This window comes from Chiloscyllium plagiosum, unplaced genomic scaffold, assembly GCF_037043375.1.
Source record: "Chiloscyllium plagiosum isolate Xiang-an unplaced genomic scaffold, Cpla_swu_hap1 HiC_scaffold_3, whole genome shotgun sequence".
Classification (NCBI taxonomy): Eukaryota; Metazoa; Chordata; class Chondrichthyes; order Orectolobiformes; family Hemiscylliidae; genus Chiloscyllium; species Chiloscyllium plagiosum.
This window is the reverse complement of record NW_028270141.1, coordinates 7,577,727-7,591,859: the sequence shown is the minus strand read 5'-3', so window position 1 is coordinate 7,591,859 and position 14,133 is coordinate 7,577,727. Positions and strand designations below refer to the sequence as shown.

The 14,133-nt window shown below is 41.2% G+C and overlaps 1 long non-coding RNA gene across 2 annotated transcripts in view; it reads right to left on the bottom strand.

Annotated features, from left to right (window-relative positions):
- The window catches only part of LOC122548612 (uncharacterized), a 35,185-nt gene extending 21,567 nt beyond the window's left edge, over window positions 1–13,618 (bottom strand). The window contains exon 1 of one of the 2 annotated variants that reach the window (XR_006311268.2): window positions 13,493–13,618. This is a non-coding gene — a long non-coding RNA (uncharacterized LOC122548612). Of the gene's footprint in view, window positions 1–2,495; window positions 2,587–13,492 lie in introns of those variants that run through there. The other variant, XR_015751770.1, reaches the window with a different exon arrangement.
- Window positions 13,619–14,133: the final 515 nt, after the last annotated feature.

Below are 14,133 nucleotides of genomic sequence, written 5' to 3'. Positions count from 1 at the left end.
TTTGTGTACAATAAACAAAATAAAATTCTTTGTTTGATTGGTGTTTTGAAATGAGCCAAAAGTATTGTGCCTAAAACACCAGTTTTAATATTAAAAGTTACCTAATACCTCTGTTTCCACTTTGCACTCTAACATCTACAACACAGAGAGGAAGAGTGCTTCATGTACTGTTGGGAACTTTTCTACTTAATAAAACAAAACGCAGCAAAAGAAGAATAACTTATTCAGCATCATTGATAACCGAAAGTGGAAGAAAGCTGCTTATATTTCATGACAGTTAGCCCTCCCTAATTTGATCAGATAAACTTGTGTGAGTAGCAGAAATAAACATTGAAATTATTCAGCAGATAAAGAAAAAAGAGATCCTGTGTATCAGGATAGCAACCTTTAAAAATGACACACACACTCTGTCTGCTTTGACATTATTTTTAAATACATCAATTTTATTAATGTAACTATACATAAATTAAAGGGAGAATGTCTACCTTTCATCAAAGATGAACATAAATAGGCTTTGATGGAAATGATGTTTTTATTTTGATTTATATTTTTATGATAGCTGATGAGCTGGACAACGGTGGATATTACTCATAAATTATTTAAACAAATGGCTTTTGATTTTTTAGTAATGTTCATCAAAGTCCTGCTTTTTGCATGTCTGCCCTGGATGTAATACTTACTGTATACCTTTCCTCCCATTGCAAATCTAATATTTTATGTTTCATAATGAAGAAAAAAAATTACTTCCCAGGACAAAACTGCACATGCATCATATACAGCACATGAATATTTTGCCATGCTTATCATTTACAAAAATCATCAACCATTGCAACTTCAAATTAAGATAAAGTTACTTTAATAGAACATCACACTAAAGTGTTCATAGAATCCCTATAGCGAGAAAGCAGTCCATTTGGCCAACCAAGTCCAAACCTCCCTTCCGAAGAGCAAACCACCAAGACCCATACCCTTACCCTATCACCCTGTATTGCCAATAGCTAATCCATTTAGCCTGCACATCTCTGGACATTATGGGCAATTTAGACTGGCCAATCCACCAAACCTGCATATTTAAGGACAGTGGGAAGAAATGGGAGCACCTGGCAGAAACTTACGCAGAGACGGGAAGAATGCGCAAGCTCCACACAGACAGTCGCCTGAGGGTGGAATCAAACCCAGGTCCCTGGTGCTGTGAGACAGTACTAACCACTGAGCCACCATGCCACCCATGGTGTTTTCATTTACCGTCACACAACAAAAGAAGCAATTTATTCTCAGTCCAGAAGCCCAGCTGCTATAACCTAATTCCATCACAGAAATCATGCATTGACTTTTCATCCATTGTCTGTCCTTCTCTCAATGTCATGTAGTCTATCTTTGATTGCTTTTTGCTCTTGTTTGATTTCCAGTCTGCAAAATGTTTCCTGTTGATGATTGGACCTCCAAATCCTCAGTCTACTCGCCATTTTGGGCATTATTTAGATGTTCTGTGATGCCTTGAAAATATAAGCCATATCTAACTTTAATTTCAACTTTAATAACTTTAATGAATATAAAAATGAATGGAATATTTTGTGCCAAACACTAAATAAGAAATCTTAAAGATAAACTGATATGGACATCAAAGAAAATAATAATAAGTATTGATAATAGTTTGCCTATTAATTTAATCACATGTTCAATATTTTTGCCCACATAGCATACAAAATAAAGTCAATTGAGTTTGTTTTTGCCGTTGTGTGATCACCCTTTGTGTTTTTGCTGACAGCTCACAATGGTGTGCTGGTGGCCAGTAGGAATTTGATTTCTCCTGCATTTCCATTCTATGATGCAGAAACCATCAGTGACATTCAAATTTATTACGTTTAATAATATGACAATGCAATATCACATTACAAAATCTCCTATTGTCAGAATTTTATGACACCAGAGCCTTTGAATTTAATGAAATGATTAAAGTTTAAATCTCTATTATATTTCTTCGAAGAAGGATTGTATTAAGTTATGAAGAAATGAAAGAGAGGTCCCAATGAACTGTAATTTATCACAGCTGGACGGCATATCATCTTCCAAAATCCACCATGTTATATCCATGCATCTGGAAAACTACAAAAGCTGATTAAATAGATTTATTGGAAATGCAGTTGACAGTTCACTGCAATCTTTCCTTACCAAATTCCAGACAGATGTTCCTTCTGAGCTGATTAAGCCAGAATGGAACACCTTTATGTCCATTATATGCAAATCAAAAACATAAATATTACAATATACACCAAAGGCTTTTTGGACAGTGAATAAGAAAGTTGATATGGCACTTAAACTGCTGATATTAACAGACAACTTTCTATTCTCAATGAACACAATCACATTCAGAAAAAGCACAGTCCATGTGTGCCTGGGACATGAAATAGAAATGAATACATTGGTGGTGTTCTAAAAATCAAGTCAATGGCACATTGTGAGAATAGAATAGAGAGTACTTATCTATCTTTTACTTTAGCTGAAAATGTGTTGCTGGAAAAGCGCAGCAGGTCAGGCAGCATCCAGGGAACAGGAGAATCGACGTTTCGGGCATAAGCCCTTCTTCAGGAAGTAAAGTAAAGTATCTTTTACTTTATTATGTTTGGCTGGATATCGGCAACAGAGGTCCAAAACAGATGTTCTACTTCTACTGAGTTTAATGATTAACCAAAGAAAAATCATCAAAGAAAATTTGAGAAGAGAAACAACTCAGTGGTGCCCAAGACTGTCCTTCACACTAAAGGACGTAGACTAAAATGCTGTTCCCAGTATCCTGTTCAATTGTTCCTAATGAAACTTACTCTTCAGGAATGTCAACTTTTTTTTTCTTTATCATCCTCACAGGATGTGGGCATCACTGGCCGAGCCAGTGTTTATTGTCCAAAGGTCAGTTAAGAATTAACAACATTGCTGTGGGTCTGGAGTCACATGTAGGCCAGACCAGGTAAAGATGGCAGTTTCCTTCCCTAAAGGACATTTATGAACCAGATGGGTTTTTTCCAACAATGGATTCACAGTCAACATTAGATTCTTAATTCCAGACTTTTATGGAATTGAAGTTCGATGATCTGCTATGGTGGGATTTGAACCCATGTGTCCAAAGCATTACCGAGATTACTGGATTTATAGTCCAATTATAACACCACTAAGCTATTGCCTCTGCTTGAATACACAAAGGGATTATTATCACATTACTGACATCCTTGGACAACATAGCAGTTTAGTGGTTAGCAATGCTGCCTCACAGTGACAGAGACCTGCGTTCAATTCCACATGTGGGTGACTGTGTGCAGTTTGCACATTCTCCCCGTGTCTGCGTGGGTTTCCTCGAGGTGTTCTGGTTTCCTCCAGAGTCCAAAGATGTGCAGATTAGGTGGATTGGCCATGCTGAATTGTCCGTAGTGCTCGGGCTAGGTTAGGTAAATTAGCCATAAGAAATGCAAGGTTACACGGATATTGTAGGGGGCTGGGCCTGGTTGGGATGCTCTTAAGGGAGTTGGTACAGATGTGATGGGTCAAGTAGCCTGCTTCCATACTGTAAGGATGCTATGATCCTCCACACTTCCACTATTGGCTATTGGCTGACTCAAAGAGTCATACAGATGTACAGCAAGAAAACAAAACCTTCAGTCCAACTCATCCATGCCAACCAGCTATCCTAACCTAACTAGTCCCATTTAGAGTCATAGAGATGTACAGCATGGAAACAGACCCTTCAGTCCAACCCGTCCATGCCGACCAGATATCCCAGCCCAATCTAGTTCCACCTACCAGCACCCAGCACATATCCCTCCAAACCCTTCCTATTCATATACCCATCCAGGCGCCTTCCAAATGTTGCAATTGTACCAGCCTCCACCACATCCTCTGGCAGCTCATTCCATACATGTACCACCCTCTGTATGAAGAAGTTGCCCCTTAGGTCTCTTTTATATCTTTCCTCTTTCACCCTAAATCTATGCCCTCCAGTTCTGGACTCACCCACCCATGGAAAAGACTTTATCTATTTATTCTGTCCACGCCCCTCATGATTTTGTAAACCTCTATAAGGTCACCCCTCAGCTTCTGATGCTCCAGGGAAAACAGCCCCAGCCTGTTCAATCTCTCCCTACAACTCAAATCCTCCAACCCTGGCAACATCCTTGGAAATCTTTTCTGAACCCTTTCAAGTTTCACAACATCTTTCCAATAGGATGGAGACCAGAATTGCATGCAATATTCCAACAGTGGCCTAACCAGTGTTCTGTACAGCCGCAACATGACCTCCCAACTCTGACCAATAAAGGAAAGCATATCAAACACCTTCTTCACTAACGTACCTACCTGCGACTCCACTTTCAAGGAGATATGAACCTGCACTCCAAGGTCTATTTGTTCAGCAACACTCCCTAGGACCTTATCATTAAGTCCTGCTATGATTTGCTTTCCCAAAATGCAGCACATCACATTTATCTGAATTAAACTCCATCTGCCACTCCTCCGCCTACTGGCCCATCCGATCAAGATTGCGTTGTAACCTGAGGTAACTCTCTTCGCTGTCCACTGCGCCTCCAATTTTGGCGTTATCTGAAAACTTACTAACTAAAGGTCCTATGTTCATATCCAAATCATTTATATAAATGACAAAAAGAAGTGGACCCAGCTCCGATCCTTGTGGCACTCCACTGGTCACAGGCCTCCAGTTTGAAAAACAACCCTCCACCACCACCCTCTGTCTTCTACCTTTGAACCAGTTCTGTATCCAAATGGCTAGTTCTCCCTGTATTCAGTGAAATCTAACCTCGCTAATCAGTCTCCCATGGGGAACCTTGTCGAACACCTTACTGAAGTCCATAGATCATATCTACCACTCTGCCCTCATCAATCCTCTTTGTTACTTCTTCAAAAAACTTCATCAAGTTTGTGAGACATGAATTCCCACGCACAAAGCCATGTTGACTATCCCTAATCAGTCCTTGCCTTTCTAAATACATGTACATCCTGTCCCTCAGGATTCCCTCCAACAATTTGCCCAGTACCGACATCAGGCTCACTGGTCTATAGTTCCCTCGATTGTCCTTACCTCCTTCCTTAAACAGTGGCACCACATTAGCAAACCTCCAGTTTTCCGGCACCTCATCTGTGACTACCAATGATAGAAATATCTCAGCAAGAGGCCCAGCAATCACTTCCTTAGGTTCACACAGAGTTATAGGGTACACCTGATCAGGTCATGGGGATTTATCCATCTTTATGCGTTTAAAGACATCCAGCACTGCCAGCATTTGACTCATATCGCTCTAAACCTTTCCTATTCATATACCCATCCAGATGCCTTTTAAATGCTGTAATTGTATCAGTCTCCGCCACTTCCTCTGGCAGCTCATTGCATACATGCACCACTCTCTGTGTGAAAAAGGTGCCCCTGAGGTCCCTTTTATATTTTTTCCCTCTCACCCTTAACCTATGCTCTTTAGTTCTGGACTCCCCACCCTAGGGAAAAGACCTTGCCTATTTATCCTATCCATGCCCCCTCAAGATTTTATAAACCTCTATAAGGTCACCCCTTATCCTCCGAAGCTCCAGGGAAAACAACCCTAGCCTATTCATACTCAGCAAAGATCCACTGTCCCTCAGGAGAACATATTTTTAGCAAGGATGCAGCAAATCCAAAAAGAGAAGGGCAGATCTGGACGTATTTCAGGAGATGAAGCTGAACAGTTAGAAGAGGTTTCCGTGAGAGAGTATTTTAATGGCGGTGATCATCATTCAGTTTGAATTAGAGTTGCTGCGGAAGTACATTATGATTGACCAATAGTAAAAGCCTTATATTCAGAAAAAGACCAATCTTATCAAGCTATGATGTGATTCAGCAAAAAAGGACTGTAACGACTGTGAAGATAAAATACTGTCAGAACAGTGGAAGACAGTAAAGGAGGTTACAGAGGCGGTTTGGAACAAATTTGTTCCAGTAAAGGTAAAGGCAGTACCTTTACGCCTACTAAATACACTTCTGCCCCACTCAATGTTAAGAAGAATATAGAGATAAGATAATGAAAAAATGAGGAAGCTTAAGCACACATCAACAGCTCAATACTGCAGAAAACTGAGAAAAATATAAACTGTTGAAATTGAAAAGAAAATCTGAAAATAAAACAGAGGGCATGAAAAAATACTAGCTAATGAAAGCAAGGAAAAGCAGTAGATGTTTAAAAAATATAAAGAGCAGGAGGATAAGTAAAGTAAGGCTACAGCCAATTAGAGACTACAAAAACTGCATGGAGACATGGACGTAGTTTGTAATAATACTTTTATTTAATTTTCACGGAAATGAGGGGAAAAGCAGACACTGTGGTTAAGAGAGTATGGAATATCAGTATTTAGAATTTATTGTCATGTGCACTTTTAAAAGAAAAATACAATGAAAAGTGTTTTTTTTTAAAATTAGATTCCCTACAGTGTGGAAACAGGCCCTTCGACCCAACCAGTCCACACCAACCCTCCGAAGGGTAACCCACCCAGACCCATTTCCCTCTGCCTAACGCACCTAACTCTATGGGCAACTTAGCATGGCCAATTCACCCTGACCGGTACATCTTTGGATTGTGGGAAGAAACTCGAGCACCAGGAGGAAACTCATGCAGATACAGGGAGAATGTGCAAACTCCACACAGTCACCTGAGGCTGGAATCAAATCTGGGACCCTGGTGCTGTGAGGCTGCAGTGCTAACCACTGAGCTAATGAAAGCAAGGAAAAGCAGTAGATTCTTTACAGCCAATTAGAGACTACAAAAACTGCATGATGACACAGACGTGGTTTGTAACGAATACTTTTATTTAATTTTCACGGAAATGAGGGGAAAAGCAGACACTGTGGTTAAAAGAGTATGGAATATCAGAATTTAGAATTTATTGTGACGTGTACTTTTACAAGAAAAATATAATGAAGAGTGTTATTATGTCGGATAAACATAGAAAAGATTAGGTCTTTAGCATCCTTGAAAGTGGATAAATTGCCAAGCTGACTTAAAATTTATCCCAGGCTGGTCAGTGAAGTAAAGGAAGAAATGGTTTTTCAATTCTGCCTTGCAATATACTTGCTACCAGAGGATTATTAACATTAGTGTTGTTTTAAGGAAGAGAGTAAGGGACCTAAATAGAGGGGCTAGAAAGGATCTATCTCTGTTAGCATGGAGGGCAGTAACCAAAGACATGTTCGGAGAGTAATTGGTTGAAGAATTATAAAGGAGTTGAGGAATAATCATTTTCACACAGAAGTGGATGGTCTGGAACTTCACTTTCAGTTTAAAAACATAGAGGAAGCTTTATTCTCTAACAAACCCAGTGCTATCCTGGGAGTGTTTGATGTGGACAGCGTAGAGAGCTTTACTTCCTGCTTCAAAGTGTAGAGGAGGTTTTACACTGTATCTAACCCCATGTTCACCTTCCCTAGAAGTGTTTGATGAGGACAGAGAACAGAAAGCTTCACCTCCCATTTGGAAGAGAGGTTGGATAGGCTGAGACTTTTTTCACTGGAGTGTAGGAGGTTGAAGGGTGACCTCATAGAGGTTTATAAAATCATGAGCAGCATAGCTAAGGTGAGTAGCAAAGGTCTTTTCCATAGGATTGGGGAGTTCAAAACTGGATGGCATAATTTTTAAGGTGAGAGGAGAAAGAATTAAAAGGGACCTGAGGCGCTACGTTTTCACACAGAGGGTGGCTTGTATGTGGAATGAACTGTGAGAGGAAGTGGTGGATGCAGGTACAGTTGCAACATTTAGGAGATATTTGGACAGGTACAAGAATAAGACAGATTTTGAGGGATATGGGCCAAACACAGGCAATTGGGACTAGATTAATTTGGGTGACTTGGTAGGCTTGGACAAGTTGGATCAAACTTTCCATGCTGTTTGACTACATGGCTCTTAAATCTGCTTAATTTAGCAAGCTTACATTGAGCTTCATTAGAACATTGAAGCAGCCCAAGGAACAAAACATGAACATGAGAGAAAGATGACATATTAGAATGGAAAGCGACTGGTAGGTCAGGGTCACTCTGTGTGGACTGAACAGTGGTGCCCTTCAGAGTGGTCACTTAATCTGCAGCTGGTCTCACCAAATGTAGAGGACACCAGATTGTGAGCAGTGAATACACTTGACTAGATTGTAAGACGTATTGCTTTACCTGGAGGGAATGTTTGGGCTCCTGGAAGGAGAAAATAAAACAACAAACATTACACTTCCAGTGATTGCCTGGGAAAGTGCTAGGAAAGAGAGTTGGGGATGGCACAGTGGCTGCCACACAGCACCAGGGACCCAGGTTCAATTTCAGCCTTGGGCAACTGTCTATGTGGAGTTTGCACATTCTCCCTGTGTCTGCGTGGGCTTCCACTGGGTGCTCCAGTTTCCTACCACAATCCAAAGATATGCAGATCAGGTGAATTGGCCATGCTAAATTGCCCATAGTGTTAGGTGCATTAGTCAGAGGGAAATGGGTCTGAGTGGGTGACTCTTCAGAGGGTCGGTGTGGACTTGTTGGGCCAAATGGCCTGACCCGCACGGTAGGGAATCTATTCAGGTGTTGGGGATGATAGAAGGCACCACAAATGGAACAGTCCTGCAAGAGGGTATTAAAATTAGCCTTATAAAATTTAAATGACAAGGCATTAAACCCACTTAGCTGAACAAAAATGTTGCTGTTTTACATGGCGAAGAAAAATAATACTTTTCTGGGGAAAAGTTAGTAAAACCTTTCAAAATAAATTTGCATCCTTGCGGTTGCTGCAACTGTGATGATGACTTAGTAGTGAATCATTTCATGTAAGTGTTCCATTGTTTACTTTTAATAATAAACCAAACTTGACATTTATATGAGTGACTGTAATTAATTCTGCATGAAATTATGCCTCAGGCCAGGTGAAGTCATGTTAATTTTTAACCATTGCAACTTACCAAAGCAGAGTTGTCATTTTATTGGATAGTCTGAGCTATCTATACACAAATCTATTGAATAGTCTGAGCTATCTATGCACAAATCTATTGGATAGTCTGAGCTATCTATGCACAAATCTATGCAGTACAGAAATTTTCAAGGATGCACAGCAAGATCAAATTTCTGTTTCGTTCAAGCAAAGACCAGGTCTGGGCAATGGCGAGCAACTTAGGCAAATATGATGAGAATAACATAAACATTTTGACTGACCTTCTGCAAAGTGGGCGGCACGGTGCCTCACTGAGCCAGAGACCCGGATTCAATTCCTGACTCAGGCGACTGACTGTGTGGAGTTTGCACGTTCTCCCCGTGTCTGCGTGGGTTTCCTCCGGTTGCTCCGGTTTCCTCCCACAGTCCAAAGATGTGCAGGTCAGGTGAATTGGCCATACTAAATTGCCTGTAGTGTTAGGTAAAGGGGTAAATGTAGGGGAATGGGAGGGTTGCGCTTCAGCGGGTCGGTGTGGACTTGTTGGGCCGAAGGGCCTGTATCCACACTGTAATGTTATGTAATCTAATCTAATCTAATCTAAAAACATCTGGTAAGTGTTGATTTCAAGGTTTAATGGTGGCTTTCTCTAGAGAATTATCTCACACAGTTTCTGCTGCTCATCTAATTAATTATAGAGTCATATATCATGAAAACAGATACTTTGATCCAATCAATCCATGTCAACCATAATCTCAAAGTAAACTAGTCCAATTTGCCTGAACTTGACCCAAAGCATTTCTTACTCATGTATTCATCCAAATGTCTTTTAAATGTTCTAACTGTGCCTGCATGCAAGACTTCCTCTGGCAGTTCATTCTATGCATGAACCATTCTCTGTGTAAGAAAATGCCCCTCGTGTCTATTTTAAATCTTTCTGCTTTCATCTTAAAAATATGCTCTCTGGTTTTGAAATCCCTCATTCTAAAAAAAACACTTGCAATTCACCTTATCTATACCTCTCATGATTTTATAAACCATGGTCACCCCTCAGAATCCTATGCTCCAGTGAAAAAAGTCCCAGTCTATGCAGCCTTTTCATATAAATCAAACCTCCATTCCCAGTAAATCTTTTCTGAACATTTATCAGCCTAATAAGATCCTTCCTATACCAGGACAACCACAACTGGACACAATATTCCAAAGAGGCCTCACCAAACTCCTGAACAACCTCAACATGATGTCCTAACTCCTACTCTCAAAGGTCTGAGCAATGAAGGTAAGCATGCTAAATGCCTTCCGAGTTACCCTGAACCAGCCACAGGGCTGGCCATGCACTATCATGCTCTCACCAACCCACTCACTAGGTTTCCTACTGCCTGCACCATCTTTAAAGTCAAGCCATCCACCAGTCTAAATGCTGCTGGCCAGCATTTGCCTCTCAATGTTCCAGCAGGTGAAGAATTGGCCCTGAGTTGGCCAATAGAGACAATTTGCAGGCCCCCTCCCCATTCCCTCACTTTGCTAATAAGGACCAGGAGGTCCTTGTGAATGGAGTGTTGGAGAGAATGGACTGTTTCTTTAAGACTACCAAAGAAGACCACATCACCTGATCCCATCAGCATGGTGTGAGGTGGCCATCCAGACCAGTGTGCTGTGAATGGTCTGGAGAAATGACCAGCAGGCCAGGAAGAAGGTTAGTGACCTTCAATACTCTATAGGTGTCAACATTGTTCTTTGCTACTTCTACTCACTTTAACTCCATGATGGCACCGATCTCCCACCAGGCTCACTTTCATGATGACTCATGGCACTTTCCTTCAATGGCTGTCACCCATACCCGAAAGCTATGAACCCCATCTGCCCTCTGAACTTCCTATTCACTCAGTCAGAACACTCACTTTCCCCCATCAGCATCTACACTAAAGCTGTAACATTTACTAACACAATATCTCACACCCACCTGAAGAAACATCCTGTCTATATCTACTTTGTCAATCCCTTTAGGATCTTATATATCTCAGTTAGATCTGATTTGGAGGTACTGGTGTTGGACTGGGGTGGACAAAGTTAAAAATCACCCAGTCCAACAGGTTTATTTGGAAGCACTAGCTTTCAGAGTGCCACCTGATGAAGGAGTGGCCCTTGAAAGCTAGTGCTTCCAAATAAACCTGTTGGACAATAACCTGGTGTTGTGTGATTTTTTTTAACTCAATTACAGCCTTGGTTCAAACATGGACAAAAGAGCTGAATTACAGAGGAGAGGGGAGGTGACAGTCCTTGACACCAAGGCTATAGATTGACATCATGGCATTCTAGTAAAACGTAAATTAATGGGAATCAGGGAAATATCTCCTCTAGGTGGAGTCATACCTAATGCAAAAGATGATGGATTTAGTTGTTGGAGGACACATCTCAGCTGCAGGACACCTCTGCAGGAGTTCCTCAAGTTAGTGGCCAAGGTCCAACTATCTTCAGCTGCTTCATCAATGACTTTCCCTCTACCATAAGGTCAGAATGTTCACCAAAGATTGCACAATGATCAGCACCATTTGCGACTCCTCAGATACTGAAGCAGTCCATGTCTTAATGCAACATATTCTGGATAATATCCAAGCTTGGGATGAAAAGTGGAAAGTAACATTCGCATAACACAAATGCATGGATATGACAATCTCTAATAAGAAAGACTCAAAACTATTGCACCTTGATAATCATTGCATTACCATCTCTGAATTTTCCCTTTATCACATTCAGGGGTTACCATTGACCAGGAACTGAACTGGGATAGCCATATAAATTCAGTGATTAAAAGAGCAGATCAGGGACTTGCAATTCTGCAACAAATAACTTCTTCTTCATGAAGAATCTTGACACCATCCTGGACATAGTAGCCCACTTGATTGGCCGGCATGTCCACTCCCACCACCACTGATGCTCAGTAGCAGCAGTGTGTACTATCTACAAGATGCACTGCAGAAATTCACCAAAGATCCTCAGGCAGCACCTTGCAAACCAAAGACCATCCCATCAGAAGACAAGAGCAGCAGATACATGGGCACACCACCCCCTGGACGTTCCCCCTCTAAACTAATTGCCATTTTGACTTGGAAGTATTTAGCTGTTCCCCAGTGTCACTGGGTCAAAATCCTGGATGTGGACTGCAGTGATTCAAAAAGGCATCTCCCCACCACCTTCTCAAGGGAAACTAGGTTGGACAAAAAAATGCTGATCCTGCCAGAATTAAAAGGAAGCATACATTCTGGCAAGTACGTTACTGTCTTGTCTCTGCAGTTGTCCAAAGAAGAAACCTCCCAGATCCTTGACATTCAGAGCAATGCCAGAGAGCATGCACCTGCTCAGGTCCAAGAAAGTGAGGACCTGATGGGATTGACCGTTAATAACTTCATCAAACTGTACAATCTGATATAGGTGCCAAGGCAACTTTGTTGGAGACACTTAGGGCAAAGGGATCACACGCTGGAGGAGATGCCAATGCCATTTCCGTTGTTCTGGTTCCAGCATGTGAGCATCTGACTGTTTCCACAAGAGACTGTCACTGTCACGGAAATTCAACTATTGAAATATCTGGGTCTGATGGACATGTGCACAGATCGGAATCCTGTAGCCATTGACATTCAGCACCGATGGCAAGACAAAAGGAAGAAGGGCCATACTCTAAATGCTCCTTTAAGGAGACAGACTGGTACCAATGTAGAATGAGGCATGCGGCTTTCCATCAGGTTTTGAACCTGCTACCTTGGTGGATGTAAAAGATCCCATGCACAATTTAATGAAGGGAAAGGGACATAGCCCCACAATCCTGGCAAATATTTAATCTCTCAATCAACGTCACAAAAATGACCTATTCAGTATCACATTGATGTTTGTAGGAGCTAATATCTGTAAAATTGGCTGCTACATTTCCTATATTACAGCAGTGACAACTCAAAATCATCCCCCTTGTTAAGCACATTGAGAAGTCAGGTGTCAATGATAACGGCTATATAAATGTGAGTCACCTTTTAATTGGAGAAACCTTCAGTATAAATATGCAATATCAAAATAATATATCTATAACTATATCTTGACTATTTACAAATTTAGAGACAGTTTGAAGTAATTTAAGCATTATAGTAATACTGACTTGGCAATCTAAATCAAATAGATTAGATTAGATTACTTACAGTGTGGAAACAGGCCCTTCGGCCCAACAAGTCTACACCGACCCGCTGAAGCGCAACCCACCCATACCCCTACATTTACCCCTTTAACCTAACACTATGGGCAATTTAGCATGACCAATTCACCCTAACCTGCACATCTTTGGACTGTGGGAGGAAACCGGAGCACCCGGAGGAAACCCACGCAGACACGGGGAGAATGTGCAAACTCCACACAGTCAGTCACCTGAGGCGGGAATTGAGTCGGGAAATAGACTGGAACAAGCCTGGCTATGGAGGAATAATGCCGTTGGTTTGGCTTTGCATGCCATGTAAACCCAGTGCACTGTCAATCTGGTTGGCAGCTTGCTCCGTTGGGACTTACTAAGCACCGTTGTAGAGCTCACTTACCTTATTTAAATGTTTAGGGAGCATTGATTGTCTTCTGCCTGCTCTCCAAGCACTAACATTTCTGAGTGCTGGGACAAGCTCAAACCGTGTGCAGAGTTGTCTTCGAAACAAGACAACCGAGTTTCAGCCAGACAGGATCAGGGCCATGGAAACAGGATTCTGCCTGCCTGGGATCAAACTGGAGCTACCTCTCAAATTATAGCCAATGATCTGCACTTTCAGATACAAGTTCGTGAGGATTAGTTTCCTGTGGGACTTTGTTTGTGTGGGTGTAATGTTCAAGTTTGATAACCAATAGTTTCTGATGACTGGCTCAAGAAATGTAATTAAAAATCCTATCATATTAAGAAATTTAAACACCAGATACAGCCAGTTTTATTTTCATACCATGAGAATAAAACAGTGTTTTAATGCCAAAGTTATGCAGACAGCAGCCGTGACTTTGAATGGACATTTTGTCCTTGCGCCTGCTGTTCCTATAAAGCTAAGAAGAACAATAAAAAGCTGCATGTGTAAATATCTTTAAGATACTAAGGCACCACACAGGATTTGACACTGAAGCACATATGGAGATAGTAAGACAGATGAACAAAAACTGCTAAAAACAATAGTTTTTGATGTAGACAGCTGGAGGGGTTTAG